Here is a 15,862-nt window from a genome sequence, read left to right as displayed (position 1 = left end):
TTCTTGTATTCCTTTTTTTTTCGTGTTCAAATGCGTAATACATCAAGAAAATTTCGAGGAAGGACGTAAGCGCTCCTCTACCCTTGGCAAATGCATAAATGTCAATACTCGCTGCACCTACAGCGGTGGCTTAGTGGCAAAGGTGCGCTGCTGCTGATCACGGGGTCACGGGGTCACGAGGTCAAGCTCGTGTGCGTATATTTAGGTGCACGTTGAAGAACCCCGGGTGGTCAGAGTTTCAGTTTAGGTCAGTTTCACTTTCCGGAACTTTTCGTCACGAGTTGATTCACACGTGTGCGACGTCACAACTCCTCGACACGAGTTAATCCTATAGCCCTCGGCTACGAAATCCCTCATAACCAACTGCGCAGTTCCAGCGACGTTAAACCCCACAATTTAATTATAATAATCACTGAAAGCAAACCGCCACTGCATTTGTTGTCAAGAAGCGTGACTAATGCTACAAAAAAAAAACTCAATTCACTGGCACGTAAAGCCTGTCGCAAGATTTGGGAGTACATGGCAAGATAACTGAGTATAGAACTAATCCCGAACTATAGAAATCGTGGCCCAGGACGCCATTGAAATCGAGACTCGATCGTTCCAAGCGTTCCAAGCGTTATGAGCTAAGCTTGCTACGCCTCGAAGTAATTATGCACCATGCGAATACAGCGGCAAAAAAAAAAAAAAGAGAGAGAGAAAACACACACACAGCTTCAGCTGTCGAGGATGTGGAATGGATGCACGTTAAAGAACCCCAGGCAGTCAAAATTAATCCGTAGGCCATCACTACACGGAGTGCTTTGGGTTTTGACACGTAATGCCCAAAATAGTAATCTTTAAATACCCGTTTAAATTCGTGACGTCTCATTGACGTATTGGGCGCCGGGGTCTCGGCGCAACATTCCAAAAAACAGAGCTTTGACATTCATTTTCCCGTGCGGTAACCAACCTCTTACAGAGACGAACGTTCAAAAATAAACGAATTTTTAACTAACATGCTTTCTCAGTGTAAGCTGATTTGGGTTTCTTCCTCTTTGGTGTCCCGTTAATGTACTACGTCAGCATATTCACATGACAGCTCCCTGGCCGTAAACATATAATGCCCCTGGGCTGTTTTGAGTAAGCCTGAGCACCTGCTCGACAGCACCACATAGGTGAGCGGCCGCCCACGCGCGAAGGCCCAAAGATTACTTTTTTTTTTTTTTGACGCTCCAATGGAAAGATATATAGTATATACAATGCGCGGCTCCATAAACAAAGCAGGGCATGACGTCTTTACATCAGTAACCGACGAGAGAGGGAGAGAGAGAAAAGTAGTCGCGCAAAAAATTTATACACGCGTGCAATCTAAGCTCTCCAGCAGAAAGGCAACGGAATTTATATAGCGGCGTACGTAATCGAAAGGACATTTCAAAAAAAATAATAATAATAAGGACAGGCGGCGCACCGCGTTGCAAAACAAAGCAAGAAAAGGGAAAGATTGTACCTCGCGCGAAAAGTGCTGCCCTATTATACGTATTCTTTACCTTAATGTCACAAACAGAGAGGGAGAGAGAAAAGACCTCGTGCGGTCTGGAGCTCTTCCTGTTTTTTCAAGAGTTGAGTCAAAACGCGTCCGAAAAAGGAGATTAAAAAAAAGCAATAGATAAATAAAAGAAAAAGGAAAAAGCGTTTTCATCGGAGCACGGTGAAAAGGAGAGTGGAAAGCACGCACACACACACACACACACAAAAAGGAATAGATGAACGGAAAAGCACTACGAAACTAGTACGCGCACCCGCAGGCTGCCAGCCCCCCCCCCCCCCCCCCCCCCCCAGGCTGGCTATATTTTCGCTGGTCAGGCGCTGCGCGGTAAAGAGAGAGAGAAAGTTAAGTTTACCGCTCTGTAATTGTGACGCTGGACGTATACGCTGTGTTAAGTTGGTTCACAAAACAATGAAGAAAGAGGGCGGGCGTTGTGCAACCAGCAATTGTGTCAGGCATTTCTTTTTCTTTTTTTCTTTTTTGTCGTTGTGCCCATACATCGCTTCAGGTCTTTCGAAGGACGATAATAGTATGGTCGTCAAATACGATCACATAAAAAAAATGAAGAAACGAGAGACAACCGTAAACAGACAGCGCTGAAGTATGCCAATACCAGCGCTGCGTATCTCTTCACGTTCATTTTTTTTTTTTTTTTTTAGGGGCGAAGCTCCTTAGGGTGTGGGTCTGTCCCTCCTCTGTAGTAGTAGTAGTAGTCGTCGTAGTAGGTAGCCACGTCTACTTTTATGCGAAAAAAAAATTCCGAGAGTTGTGGCCGTAGCGGAATCGAACCAGGGACCCCTCGCTTCTGAACGCGTGGCGCTAACCACTACGCCACGAAGCGCACATGGACAGGCGCACCACGATGGCAATAAATACCCAACATTAACGAAAGACTGCGCGTTTCTAACGCGTTTGTGCTAGCGCGTTACGGCCCGTGCAAGAAGCTGGTGTAAAACGCTGTGGCCTCTCCGCCTTACACCCCCGTATTCATAAACGCTGATGGCATCGGCAAACGCGGTGCACGTTCCGGCATGTGTAAACGGCTGCGTAAGACGCTGTGGCCTCTTCCCCTTAGAGTACTGCACGTTTCTAATGCGTTTGTGCTAGCGTCCCCTTAAGCGGGAGATGGTGCAATTGTAATGAAGGGCGCTGTTATAAAATAGGAATGACGTCACATATGGCGCGTGTCATTGGTGGAAGTCAATCGTTCGACTTAGTGCGGCGAGACTGGGCGAATTACACGGAAGATTCACGGTTTGCCGATGATTCCCTCCGGAGCTTCGCCCACTCATCATCATTCATCCCGTGGATATGCGGTGTTTTTTTTTCTTTTTTTTTTACGCGATGGTATTTGAAGGGGTCATGAATAACCAACTTGCTCAAATTCCAACTCTAGCAAAACTATGGGTAAGTCAAGTCTATAGGTGGCGTTGGTAAAGTGCGCGCTGTTATTATATTGGTGACATGTCCCAGCCTACGTGTCCATCGATGTAAGGGTGTCCTGGCCACCCCAAAACGCCGGTAAAGAAGCGCTAAAGAAACGAATTGGGTTAATCTGTGCAACTGGCAGGTTGCACTTGTAGAAAGAGATTACACTGACAAAGAACAGATTTCGAGAACACCCACTTTGCCACGAAAGCCCAAATACAAGAAGAAACGTTGAGATCCGCGACGTAAAACTGACGTACCGGCAGAGCCGGAATTCCGGCGCGAACGTAGAAAATTGAAGCTTTGTTTTCATTTTTTTCCTCTAGTAATCAACCTCTTCCCGCTAAACTACCAAAAACAGAGGCTTAGAAGAATACTTCATTAGCCTAACTGTTTCTCGGTAATCTCCCTCTAAGTGCAATTATGATCAAACTCCTCGACATAAGATTTTCCTGCGCTTTTTTATATTTCTTCCGTATCCTGAACCACTCGCCCAACAACATGTCTCATGATGTCTCATTTCTCACTAATAACTAGAGCTATTACCCGTATGTCTTGCTCATGTAACGTGTAAATATATATGCATTAGTTATATCCACGTTTTTGTACCTATTCTACTCTATTACTTTTTTATGGTGTACCATTTTTTATGACGTATTACATGCTATGAATTTTCTATACGCCTGCACTGTTAATTATAGTTGAATTATAGATTAACCGCCCTATGTATAATACCCTCAACCAGAGGGCCTTTAAGGGTAACTTGAATAAATACATATATTTCGCTGCTTGCTCTATATCGCTATACAGCCGAGCTTTTCAGCGATCTACAGCGTGCACCGACCAACAATCGGCGCATGGCAAGCGCGCACAAGTGTGAGGTGCACACGTGCTTCTACACTATATATACGGCGGCGGCATCACAATCCCTGACTATGCGTGCAGCCCTGGTATTTTTAAAGCGGCGCAAGCCGACATGCAACGGCCTCCGAAAGCAGGATGTTTGCCAACCGAGCGGCGGCGCGCACGACAGTTTCGCATTTCGCGATGACGGAGCACTTTGAATTCTACAGCTCCATTTCTTTTTCTCGCTCCTCCCACTAAACATGTATATCGCTGTTGCGGTGTGCTCGTATTATAGAGAGACAGTTAAAAAGTTGTCGTACAGTACATTCCGTTTCTTCTGAAACCCCATCGTCTCCGACAAGAATGCCTCTAGCTGTTAAAGAAGGTACAAACTCGTGAAGCCAAGAGACAGTAAAAGCGAAGAAAGCGTAAGGGAATTTAAAAGTAATATTTTAATTGAAATGCGCGAGTAATGAGGAACAAGGGAAAGGAAAGTGTAGGAAAAGGCAACTTGCCACCGGTGTGAGCCAGAACCACATCTCTCGCATTACTTGTGCGATGGTCTACCGATTCAGTCTAGGTAATGTCGTCGAGTACGAAATCACAGTACAGTGCGCCAAGACGTCGCACTATCTTGCATGGAGCGAAATAAGGTCGCAGTAGCTTTTCACTAAGTAGTCCACGTCAGGGTATTGGTGTTCAAACGCAAAAACGGTCACCGGGAAAAGATAACCAAGGTGCGTGTGTTGGTATAATGTGTCCATCCTCAATCGTTTCTTTTTATTTTTATGAATTTAAGAACAAATAGCTGTCGTATAACTATCATCAGAACAAATAACTATCTTCGGTTGAATTTACACGCACCTTATGATAGCAATATGTGAGGAGAGGCTAAGTGTATAAGAAGGTGATGCAACTGCTTCCTTCCCACTTCCGCTGACGCGAGCACCAAACGGAAATGACATGACTAGCAACTTGCACTGCGACTTCATCTAAGGTAGAGTGCACTGATTTCACTCTATTTAAATATTTAAAAAGTAACGTTAAACAATGACATTTGCTAATCAATTTCTATAACACAAACAATTACCTTTTCAGAAAACGTATTGACATACTGAACAACATTCCCTTGCGAAGTTCTAGGGAAATCTAAGGAAATTTTAAATCCGAGTTAGGAGAAAGCTACCTGCGGATGTTGGCAGTGGCAAACTCCACTTCGCAGGCAAACAAAAAAAATTAAACAGGAGGAGCACTGAAAGAACATTCTTAACCATTCGCTAAGCAGGCTTGCTAAAGCTAATTTATTTGTGGACACAGACACATACTCTGCACGAACTGAGTGCTCCAATGTTGTGTGTTCTAAACGCTCCCTTGCGGTGGGGGCCTACCGATATTTCAGCTTACTCTCCATCGCGCATGTTAAAAGTACTAACCATTTGTTATTTCACTGCACTGACAACGGCGAATTACTGAGAAGCAGTAACACTGTGGCCCCCACCGATGGAAGTGAACACAACTCGAATAATCAAGTTATAAACACTTTAATATATATATAAGCTAAATTTCCATATTGCAAAAATAAAGTTACAGGGGCCACACCGACAGAAGAAGGAATTATTTACGGTAAACCTGTTCCCTGTCTACTAACTTTGGGTTTATAGCGTTCGTTGTAGGCGCTGCTGAATGACATTGGCGTGTTATACTAGTACTTGCAATGTGCAGTATTATGAAGCCGCTGTTGCTTTGAACATTAAGTACTACGCGCGAGCGCATAGGAGGCGCCCCTGTAGTTAGCTGTACGTTCTTTTTTTTTTGTATCCATTCTTTTGTACGGGTACCGTGAAGTGATCACGAGCAAACAGCCGGAGAAAGGGGACGTGAGCGAGAGCTGTGTTGTGCGATCGTGTCCTGCTTTCTTTTTATTACGGCAGTTACGCATCAGCGAGTGCTGTTCTCTGTCCTTCTGGACAGTTAGAGTGCTCGCAATTATACGCTATGTGCTATTCGTGCTATGCTTGCCCTCCTTACAGTGCCTGTTTCTCGTTTATTGTTATTATTATTCTTATTATTCTTATTATCTTTATTATTATTATATCATTGATTGATTGATTGTTAGCACGATATACTCAGTGCGACCTAAAGCGCACCCTACGGAATATGTTAAATCATCTTTGACTCATGTAATGATGTCTTTTTGTTTGTCGACTGTTAACTCAGTTCTCTGTGAATATTATCACGTAGTTTTCTGTTTTTATCGCGTTCACTAGGTAGTGGCGAGTGATTTCATTCCTGTTCAATGTCACCTACAATTTTTTTTTTCTATTGCCGATGTTGTGGGGTCCTGTCGCGCACGCCTCTCTGTGGCTTTGAAAGACCCGATATTTCAATGTACAAACTCAACATAGCAATAGAATTATTATTTATTTTCTTCTTTTTGTGCTGCGGGGCCACGTGAAATATCAGAGGGGGGAGGGGAGTGAAATGGGTGAGGAGCTAGATGGGCCGTTGGGTTTAGCCTCGGTTTCTAAATGGCGCCTTCGAGTACTGGCTCGAATCTATAGCCTATCTACGAGTTCCCATGTGGCTGCAGATATTAGACGAGCATGTTACGACGGGTAAACTGACAACCAACAGGGATATGTCACCGTGCTTGACGTGTCGCTTCTCTACCATTTATTACCCTCTCGTCAGAATGCGGTCATCGCGCTCAGAAGGGTCGATAGCGGAATGTAAAGTTCATCAGCGCCACGTCCTATATTCACCGGTCAGTTCGTCGGGCATTGCCACTTTCGCAAGCTACACGACGTCATCCTAGCAGCTGCGCTGTATACGGGCTCGCTCGACATTTTACAAAGAGACGAACCTTTCGGCGCTGGTATCGACGGCAAAAGCCCCGACGTCACGCTTCTGACGTCACGTCATGCTTTAATTGTTGTTGTCACGGAAACTCGTGTACTTGCCACTTTAGCGACGAGTATTCGTTGACGTCACAATATCGTTTTGTGTGTATTTCCCGATTTCCCGTCTGGTCAATACATTCCGGAAAGCAGGGATGCGAAAAAAAAAAAGATGTTGAAAGGAAGTGCAAATCAGAGCTACCTTCGTCGCATCCGTATCAGCTGTGCTACAGCATATGCAATAATTCCAAGCAGTGCTAGCCATTCCTTGTGCAGTGAAAAGTGACCTCCAGCAACGTGACAGACGCCTGATAAGCATAACAGCTAGGGGGCGGAGACCTTCAAAGCGCATATGCTTGAGGTCGTGAGAGAAATTGCACATACCGAACACTTGTGTACAAATTTCGGTTTACACTAGTATGTACGGTTTACACGATGTACGCAGTGTAAACCGAAATTTGTGCACCAGTTGTCCGATATGTGCAATTTTTTCGCACGACCGCACGCTTGCGGCGATGGGCGGCTCGAGCGCACGCAGTCCGTTAGCGGCAATAAGCATTGGGGTACTTAGTACGAGGTCACGGGATCGAATCCCGACCGCGACGGCCGCATTTCGATGGGTGCAAAAATGCAAGAACGCCCGTCTGCCGTGCACTGGGTGCACATTAAAGATCCCCAGTTGGTCAAAATTTCCGGACTGCCCCGCTACGGCGTGCCTCGTTATCATAGCCAGGTTTCTGGCACGCACAACTCCAGAATCAAATCAGGCGCCTCTAGCTTGTTCATTTCAGTTGTGAGCACAAAGCGCGCAAAACTCTTACAACAGAGCAACAGGTATCAAGAGCAGTTAAAGCAAGTGATAGCTCCTCCAATTAACAAGAATAAGAAAAGAAGAGAAGGAGCACTCCGGAAGTCTCAGCAAAAGTTTTGAGCTGCAAACGAGAGACAGAGCAGAAATTAAAAACAGAAAAAAGTTTAACTACAGTCGGTAGGTTAGCAGAAAGCCTCGCACTGCACGCCTCTTCACGACGTCAGGAGCAGGCCGCATATGAAACAAAAGGAAAATGTCTCCGAAGACAGTCACTGTAAACGGACTGCGCAGTGCTATCAACCTGTGAATTAAGTGCAAAGTTAAGTGCCTTAAGAATTAAGTGCCTTCCAATTACCACCACCCTCATGACGTTTGACGAGAGGGCATGCGCGCGCGAGCGCACAGAAAAAACAGCTGCTTTTTCGCCATCCATTTGTTGTCAGTGAAACGTACAAAAAACCGGCTCACAAAAAAGCTATCAAGGAAGGACGGAAGTAAAATAAGAGGTGAAAGGCAGAGAGTTTAACCAGGTTAAATGTCCTGTTGGCTACTTTACACAGGGGGATGGGGTAAGGGCAGAAAAGATAAAATAAGTGAAATAAAAAAAAAGGAACGCATCAGTTCGCACATTCAAGTTATCAAATCTCACTGCAGAGACTAGCATTCTGCATACTGCACGTGAGTGAGTGACATTTTTTTTTCCTCGCACAAAGAAGTTTCTTTAGCTCCATTGAATGTATAAGTACGTCTGAGCGCAGACAATATCGTAATTATTAGTCAAGGTCAGGAAACCCATTATCCGCCGCTTTGCTATAGCGTTCCACCATGCCGGAAATGCCACACGAGACTCCGCCCATGCTCCAAACATGTGGCCAATACTATACCCAATTCATTTATGTTAGTAAAGAAATCGCCTCTTTACACAAGTACATCATACACAAAATTAAATGGAACAAGCTGTAAATTTTTATAAGGAGATAATAGTGTGCGCCACTAATAGAGCAATCACCGAGCCACATCGATTTCAGTCAAACCTTGTTTGCCTGACCAAAGGTTGAGACGAGTTCATTGTTCCTTTCTTTTTTTTTTTTCGCGTTACATCGATATCTCGTTCAAACCCAGTTCTTCCCCACCCTGAAATACAATGGCGCAGGAGCTTGCAGATTTCTATGAGATAATGTCTACCTATCGATCGCTTTAATCAGTATTTCTCTATTCCATCATACGTAACCACAGCGCGAAATTCAGCACCATGTTAAAAAATTATAAGGAAAGATAAGAAAAATATGGCGCTACATTTATGAACGGAACAACATTATCTTAGCCAGACCACCGGGTCAAATCGAATGTGCTCTGTTTCGCAACCAAGCATTATCTATGTGAAATACCATACGGTGCGCGGTTGTGCGGTTTCTGTAAAGAATTTCATAAACTACCGGATTGATCCACGCATTACAGACTCAGTTGTATAGAGAAAGATAAGCGGGGTGGGAAAGGCAGGGAGGTTAACCCGGAAAGATTCTGTTTTGCTACCCTGCGCTGGGGGAAGGGGAAGGGTAAATGAAATACGGAAAGAATAGCGGTGAGTCACGAAAAAAAAATTTTTTTAAGTTGTAGTGGAGCAACCCTACGACCTTGCGATTGTTATAATTAGAAACCGGAACTTGAGGCAAAATGCCTCTTTCTTTTCTTAGGTCCTCATCGGGCCTATTCAACATATTATAAGTGCGAACTATGGATCTAGAAACATTTTAGGGGCACTTTTATTGCGCCTATAAATGGACAGTTGAATGTTGGTTCCTATATTAGATATTCAGAGCCTCAAAATGACATTTTCCGTGTTTTGCCTTAGCCTTTTACTTTGTTTCTAATGTTATCACCCGCTGGGGAACTTGGCTGAACGGCACCGATTGTTACTACAAACACATTGTCATTGTAAAAGCTGTTAATAATAACTTCGTCGCAGACCAGAGTATCGCTGTCAGAAGGGCTCAAGCTGCGCTACGCGACAATATACTTGAAGGTGACTCAGCGTAAATTGCTCCCACTTCACGTTTTTTAGCCGACATCATCGAGATACTTGAATGACGGGGCGCGACATTGGGCCGGAATGTAGAGATCATTTTGGACGATCAAGGAAAGGTTCGTCACCGTCGTCAAAGGGCATGTTGGTAATAGAGTTCGAAAGTTCAATCTGTCTCGGACAAAAATACGTGGTTCTCGGTTCTGAAAGAACGGTCAAAGATTCTCACCAGCGAACATTCTGCAATTCAAGACGACGTTGGATCATCGAACGTTCTGAAGTACAAGATATGTGTGCCGCTAACTTCGGTGAACGTTGATCGTTCTTTTTCTGCGTACACACCAGTATTCAGAGATAAAGGCGCAACATGAAACCAGAAAACCTTGAGATGATGTTTGTGTGTCACTGCTCTCACAACTTTTTTCGTGGTTACGGATAGATCTTGTAACCTACGCCAACTTGCCACATTCCGTTTTATTGAGAAAATAAAGAGAATTTCATAAAACTGGAGTTTAGTCGGCTGTGTTTCTTAGAAAACTGTAAGTTATCCTCAAGTGCACAGTGAAATTTCTTATTAATTGAGCCTATACGTGGCCTAAGAGACAGTATTTGGCGCCTATCTGCCTCAAAGGACAGCTTGAGTGCCTGTTACAGTTTCCTAAAAGCAGAATTTTTAGCGCTCATACTTTCAGCGTCATGTTATAATGTAGTAATTCTGTGTCTGAATAAATTAGCTTGCTTCTTGACTTCGTTTAGAGAGCAGCTCACTTAATAAAAAAAAATTACTGTCTATGCAATGTAACCTTTCGTAGAGACCCGCGGCTTCCAAATGCTCAAACAAGAAAAAATAATCAATTCTTATTTCAAAGCTATTAACTAATTGGACGACGTCCTGCACAATCCAGCTTTCACAAGCCGACCCGCCCCAATATTAAACATTTCGTGCACGGTGCGCGTGAGCGATGAAATCAGCCGTAAATGCTCTAGCTCCATTATACCACCATCAGATGTGCTAATATTAGAACAAACCATTACTCGCTCAAACAAAAACACAAAAAAAGCAAAAAAAAAAAAAAGGACTACTCGGGAAAAAGAAGTGGGGGGGGGGGGGGGGTATTCTCATTTCGTGGTGAGTATTCTCATTTCGGAAACTATAAACGTTCATGCGTATAAGCATCTCGAAAAGAAGAACGGAAGGTTTAGAAGCGCGTTCTTGAATATTGAGCAGCCATTTAAGGTTTCGCCACTGCCTATTTTAAGCCTGCCGTTAGCTTGATACAAATGAGGCGAATAACCATAACCTACTCGCAGAAATGGTAAAGTTAGCGCGATAAACGAAGCATGATAACAAAAGAAGCGGCGTCGTTCTACAAATAGCACGTCGCCGTACTTTGAAAGGCCAACGTCGAGCTGGCCCTGACTCGGTGATTTAACGATTAGAAAAGAAAATTTAAAAAATAAGACGAAAAATTAAAAAAAACTACCATCCTGCTCTGGAGACGTGCAGATGGGACACATTATGGAAAGCGCTCGTCCCACGCTCATTAACAGAATAGAAATTGCCATCTTTAATCGATAAGCGCTGCGTTTCTCGCAACCACCGTTTCTCCAAACGCTTGACGAGGCTCTTCTCTGAACACAAAAAGCTGTCGCAGAGCATGGGCTTCTATTTGTTCGCGCACAGAACACGCGATAGATTACAATCGTAAATCGATTATTCGTCGCGTTGAGAAAAGGTGAGAGAGCTGCGTATGCGAGGAAAGATATATCGGCTTTTCGAATGCGACACCACCCGCCGTGAGGGCTCGATGGCTACGGCGTCCTGACACGTAGCACGTGGTCCCGGGCTCGATTCCCGGTCGAGGTAGCCTCATTCCAACGACGGTGAAAGGCAAGACAATGCTCGTGTACTTAAATTGCTTTGTTTTTTTAGGGGAACGATAACGGAACCCTGGTTTTCAAAATGAACCAGGATTCCTTCATCTGTAGGGCGTCTTATGGCCTATATGCGTCGCTTTGGACGTTGAACCACGCAATTTGATTTGGTATGACATAAATGGGGAAACACGAAAGGACGTGGTGGATGTGCCAGTCCGTGGGAGCTGCTGGCTTAGCTGGCGGACTATGTGTGCGCCGGCAATTGTTCCAGCTTAAGCACCGCTTGTCCGGGACACATGATGCGCTCGTACATCAGCTCCAAAAGCGCTAGCGCGTTTTTGTAGGGTAGCCAACCGGGCACGTCCTTAGTTAAGCTCCCTATCTTTCCCTCTTCGTTTCTCTCTCTCGAAAGCATTGGTACACTGTATGAAAGGCCGCACTAATGTCGCTGTCAGCTGCCTTTCTCGTGCTTATATGGAAACATTTTCCTTTCAGATCTTTTCATCTTTCCTACCCTTTCCCCCAGAACACATTGTATTTCCAACCTGACAGTAACTCTGGTTAACAGCTCCGCCGTCCCCAGCAACCAATCATCGGCTCAGAAGAAAGTGAAGGCGCTTTTGTGCGTGCTTTCTGAGAGCGTCTGGTTTGTACGAGCGCCTTTCTAGACTGTAGTACGGTCCGTGCACGTCTCTATATACCCCTCTTCCTGCATCTCTCCCTTCTTTCTGTTGCCCTTCTCCCTTCCCCCAGCATTGGGTAGCCAACCGGACTCTTGACTGGTTAACCTCCCTGCCTTCTTCATATCCCTCTCTCTTTCTCTCTCTCTCTCTATTTCAGTATCGCCATCAGTTCAGAGTCAAAAAGAAACACGAGCGAAAGATGCGTGTGCGACCTGCTTTCGCGCTATTCTCGGCCCCTCCGGCAACACTGGATGCCCCACGCGATTGTACACAGTGTTTCAATTGACAATTTGACGTGATAGACATGCTGACTAGGACTTTTGAATTCACGTCGCAAATACGCCACGGACTCCCGATCAATTCAACCACCCATGGTTCTTGGACGTGAGCCGTTTCTGTAGCTGTTAGGATAGTGGAAGGAAGCAAGGAGAATGAAAAGCAGGGACATTTACCAAGGTCTCGCCCGTTTGGCTACCCTGCACTTGGAATACCATGCAAACGAGGTCGTTGAGACCAAGAACGAAACCTGTGACCTCGCGTTCGGAAAGGTCACAGCGCCTGATCGAGGAGACGCGCTGGTTCATCGATAAGCGGCTACTGAAATGCTTGCGTAACCCTGACTTCTGACTGCGCCGTATTACTTGGAAAAGAAGTATCACTCCCTCCTCTCCTCAAGTCCATCTTCACCGAACGCGCATTGCGCTTGCAAATATAGTAGACAGGGCTCACGGAGGGACTCAGCGGAAAAACCGAAGAAGCTGCATTAAAATTTGCCCGCGTGGACTTACATCACTGCTTTAAAACGCACGACAGCGGTTACCTTATGTCTGCTTGGGGTAACAAATGTAGCCTGCGGCGCTGGTAGGAACCACAGAAATAGATAGATGGACAATCTGGAGGTGGTCAAGTGCTCAAGTGAAGAGGAACGAAATGCGAAATTTATGGTCAACGAAAACATGGAGCCTATACAGACGCATATCGATTTGTATGAGAATTCGTCGCAAGGGCAGCTATCAATATGGGCCCGACACGAGTATTTGAATTAAGTGAGAAGTCCAAGAAGTGCGTCAGGAGATTTCAAGGACTAGGCACTCGTGAGCACCCAGCTCGAGCAGTCGTGGCAGTTATAGAAAACACTACAAACATTTCAGGCGCCCACAACGGTGATACGAAAAAAAAAAAAAAAGGAACTGCGGCCTCACCGTCTGGTAGGCGGCATCACTTATGCAGATAAACGACGGTAGTATACTCCACCATGTATTACGAGCTGGAAACTCGATGCAAGTCTGTAGGATACCTGTTCGACCAGCAACTAAAGTGAGGGAGACGCAGGTCAATGCTTGCCAAGAGCAACCTGTACTGCACGCAACGAAGTCGAGCGGTAGGTAGCCCGACCTTTCCTAGCTCATCAGATGTTGTCGTTCTGTGTTCAGTCCGCTAAAGAATGCGATCAGCTAAACTAAAAGGGACGACTTAATGGCATCAATTACATTTTGTGCGATGTGGTATGAATCTAGAGCATACTTGGAGGCCACTCAAGTTTGTCACAGAAAGTCACACCAACCTTGTCATGGGTTGGTTCTGCAGCGTCAATGATATATATGTAAAGATTTATTTATAACGTCTTCATCTGTTCCCAGTACATACCTCTGATGGACACCTGTTAATAGAGCGAGTTTATTTCTTAACAATGGTCGTAGGTTGTCATGATTTCCATGTTTCTGTATTTTTCTTTTGTTTTTTCCTTGTTTGTAACACAATTTTAAACCGATCATTCTATTTCGCCGCAGTTTATAAACAACACCGAATAACAATGTATCAGATAGTGCCAGTGACTTAAATGGCGTCCGCTCACATTTGAACTATTCTTTTCCAGCGGTGTTTACGAACTTGCAAATTGCTTAAACAGCTTCCAGGGGATAAAAAGAATTCACAGTGCTAAAACTATTTTGACGTTTGCTGTCAAGGAATTTTAAGGACAGAGAGAGAGAGAGAAACAATAACTGGCTGCAAAGGTCTACCTGGAAGTATTTTCTTGCAAAAATAATAAATCATCGACGGCTTCTTTCCAGTGACATATGCATACGACGGCAGCGCCGAGAACGGTTTATTACTTCGCACTTGCTCCGTCGTGCTCCTTCCCTCCACACCATTTTGTTTGTTATCTCTCTTTAACTATGTCTTAATTAGAATAATTTTTGCTGCTCATCAGCAGCCGAGGTCACAATTTTCGCGATTCAATACAGGAGCGCACAAAAAACGAGGACTCCCATTCACAAAAAGCCCTTACGTTAGAGGATCGTTCGTAAGAGAAAGTTCTATTTAAAAAAAACAAAAAAAAACACCCGTGTACTTAGATTTAGGTGCACGTTGAAGAACCCCAGGTGGTCTACATTTCCGGAGTCCCCCACTACGGCGTGCCTCATAATCAGAACTGGTTTTGGCACGTAAAACCCCATAATTTAATTTAAGAGAAAGTTGTATGGCCAATCGCAAAAAGTGCAAGCGCACGCGCAGGCAGGCGTACGTATACATGCGCCTGCAGTCCTTACGGCCTATTGACTCTCAGATGCAAGGAAGACATATAATTAATGCCAACCAAAATGAAATAGGGAAGAATGTTGGCCTATTCACGTGATTCAACATTCTCGCGGCTCATCATATGCTCTTGTAACGGCTTGTGCATAAACATAAACTGACTTTTTTCTTTATTTTTATTTTTTCCAGCAACAGACAAAGGATGAGCTGCGTAAGAATGAAAAGCGTGGCGAGTTTGCATATGGGGATTATTCATTCCGACAGCCGCCGCGTCTCGATTATGTAGCTGTTATGTTAATGTACACAATAGTACACGCAGTGTGCCCCATAGCATGGGGCACAAAAAAAAAAAAAAAAAAACAGTTGGGGCGTGATGTGGGAAAGTGAAGCTCTACGATGGGGTAAGGCCCGACAGCTGTTTCCGGTAAGCGCGGCTGATATCCTCGATCGCACATTGGATGACGTAATGCCCGTGCATTACGTCATCCACAAGAGCGATGCACGTTATTTCAACGCGCTCGAGAAATACATTGCAAAATAATTTGCACCCTTAAAAGTAAATACGGGTGTAAAAAATCTGTCTATAACCCGCACCCTTACACCCTTTTTGGGTGTAACGGTGGGAGTTATAGATTGATTTACACCTTTATTTACATCCTTACGCGGGCGCAGCGACTCAACTCGAAATGAAAGAATGTCCCAAAGAGTGGTTCGTAGAAAATCCTGAGATTGCAAGGTGCGTACGCCCTACTTGACGATTTCTTCCTTTCATTCTTTTGCGACTTTCTTTCTGATAATTTGTGGCTGTTTGAGTTTATTTTTCAAGATTCTGGGACATCCGTATCTTCGGTGCTCCATGTTTCCAGGTTTATAGCCGTTAACAAACACCAGTCGTCACACCGCAAGTCAGTCAAGGCACTCTCGAATTTTTTGCGTTCGAGTGGAGTATTTAACAGACTGTAGTTCTCACAGGCGTTTCCAACTCCCTCTACTTTTTTTTTCCGTGACTGATTTTTCTCTCCGCTCTGCTTTCCGTCTTTCATTTCCCTTTACCGTTCCCCTAGTGCAGGGTAGCAAACCAGAATATTTTCGGGTTAACCTCCCTGCCTTTCCCACCCCGTTTCTCTCTCTCTCTCTCTCACACACACACAACCCGAACACTGAATCTCCCCGATCAGCTTATGGTGCGAAAGAAAGGGACAGTAAAACGCGTTTTCTAAAATTATTTTC

The 15,862-nt window shown here is 44.7% G+C and overlaps 1 protein-coding gene across 2 annotated transcripts in view; it reads right to left on the bottom strand.

Moving 5' to 3' along the window:
- Positions 1–15,862, bottom strand: part of LOC119445813 (pleckstrin homology domain-containing family G member 5-like) — a 676,589-nt gene that overhangs the window by 500,861 nt on the left and 159,866 nt on the right. The gene's annotated exons all lie outside the window — the stretch shown is intronic.

The sequence above is a fragment of the Dermacentor silvarum genome, chromosome 3, assembly GCF_013339745.2.
Source record: "Dermacentor silvarum isolate Dsil-2018 chromosome 3, BIME_Dsil_1.4, whole genome shotgun sequence".
NCBI lineage: Eukaryota > Metazoa > Arthropoda > Arachnida > Ixodida > Ixodidae > Dermacentor > Dermacentor silvarum.
This window is presented reverse-complemented; position numbering and strand designations above follow the sequence as displayed.